Raw genomic sequence first — 1,997 nt, 5'->3', positions numbered from 1 at the left:
GCAGAAGATAATGTACCTCATAAGTCCCATGCAACTTCTACAGTCAGGGCGAAGATTTTCCGCCCTCTTTGCAGGATGCAAATTGATTCACCAGAGCTTTTCTGCCTCATTGGCTTCTTCCCGCTTCAAAATTGAATTGAAAACAACACTCAAATCTTCTACCTCCTCTCATTTCCTTCCTGCCCACTCTCCCTCCCCACAATTATATTTCACTCTGATGCATTCTGGGACAGTTTGCATGAAAATTGCTACTCAAACTAAAATTGTATTTTTTTGGATTTCCACCTCCCACAGCATTTTGCTCTCCCTGGGCGCATCTACACATGCACTTAATGCAAAGAATAAACTCTGGGGCATTTTGAGCTGGAGTACACAGCAGCACTTTAAGCCAGGGCAGAGCAGGCCTGGGCTGGCAGCAGGTTCAGGGGGTCAGCCCCATGCCGTGGGTGGAGGGATTGGGGCTAGCTGGGGCATCAGAGTTCTGAAAGTGTGAAGCTTTGTGGCTAGACAGCAAGCAGCCCTGACACTTTAGCACCCTCATACCCCAGCCAGTCCATGTCACTGTCTACATGTGCATTTTTGTTGCACTGAATTACTCCAGTGTAAGATAGTACTATCCCCAACAATACTGTCTTACAGCAGAGTTAATTAATTTATTGCACCATAGTACTGGTACACATGTAGATGGTGATGCTTTACTGCGAAGCTGACCATTCAACTACACAGTAAAGTACTTGTGTAGATGCAAACCCTGGGTTGCAAGGTTGAAATTGTGTATACCTCTGTCCAAATCAGTAGTCCATGTATAGTTGTTTTGCTTGCTTTGTGTTACCCTGAAAATCAATTGTATCTGGTGGGTTTGTTTTTTTTAAGTACCAACTCCTGGGGTGCATCCACACATGCAGGCACGTGATCTTGCAGCAGCTCAAATAGAAGCGGTGCATATATGAGTCAGGGCTTTTTACCTCAGTGCACATGCCCAGACATGCACTTTGGTGTGGGGCGAATTGTGCCACTTGGGGCAAAATAACCCTACCTGGCTTCTCCTGGAGGTGCAGCCAACGGAAACTAGAGCTCAGGGCCAGCATCTGTGCTGTCCCCAGCAGTATAAAAAACTGCCCTGTCCTGGCCCCAGCAGTACAAAAACCTGTCCTGTCAAGTAGCTCAGGGCTACTCACTCTCAGGAGCTTCTGGGGTCCAGCCAGTTGGTACCTGGGGACACTACCCCTTGTGCCAGCTGGACTGCTGAAGCAGCCCGGAGTATTCCCTGCACCCTCTACCCACTGCAGCAGTCTGGCAGTGGGGGCTGCTGCCTGGCTGTGACCTGCTGCGCACCTGCCAGACCTGGATGGGGACTGCACAGCCAGTAGAGTCATCTGCCTCTCTGGGCCAGCTGCCAGTGGGCTGTGGCTGCAAAGTTGGCCTTTGTACGGCGCTACTGCCATGTGTGCCCCCTGCCTGGCCTTCTGAGCAGCTATCTCCCAGAAGATGTTCTGGGTATGGTGGCCTGCTTTGAACTGTCAAAGCATGTCCTCCTGGCCCCAATTGGCCAGGAGGTCAGCCATGTCCAGCTGGGTCCAAGGTGCCAGCTCTGAGCTGGCAGGGTCCTGCCACTGGCCTCCTGAGCAGGAATTCTGGTGTTCCCTATTGGAAAACTGAAAAATCCCTGATAAAACAAATCCCAGTCACTCTGTAAAATACCCTAAAATCCATGTTCCTCCACAATTAAAACAAATGACCACTATATATTTAGAGAGAGAGTGAGAGAGAGACTGAGAGACAGCGATCAGTTGGGCAATGTTTTATTGATATATATACAGTGTTAAAGCAATTTGGCAACCTACCAGTGTCTCTATCATAATTATAATGTGAATTCTAAATACATTAATTCATGAATATGTATTTTGCAGCCCCCCCCGCAGGGCCCACATGCTCCACCACTGCTTGCTCTCCTAGCCCTCTGGATTGCTGCCCCACCTGGCCGCATCCCCCAGTGG

This window comes from Alligator sinensis, unplaced genomic scaffold (genome assembly GCF_000455745.1).
Source record: "Alligator sinensis unplaced genomic scaffold, ASM45574v1 scaffold97_1, whole genome shotgun sequence".
NCBI lineage: Eukaryota > Metazoa > Chordata > Crocodylia > Alligatoridae > Alligator > Alligator sinensis.
Note: the sequence above shows the minus strand (reverse complement) of the source record.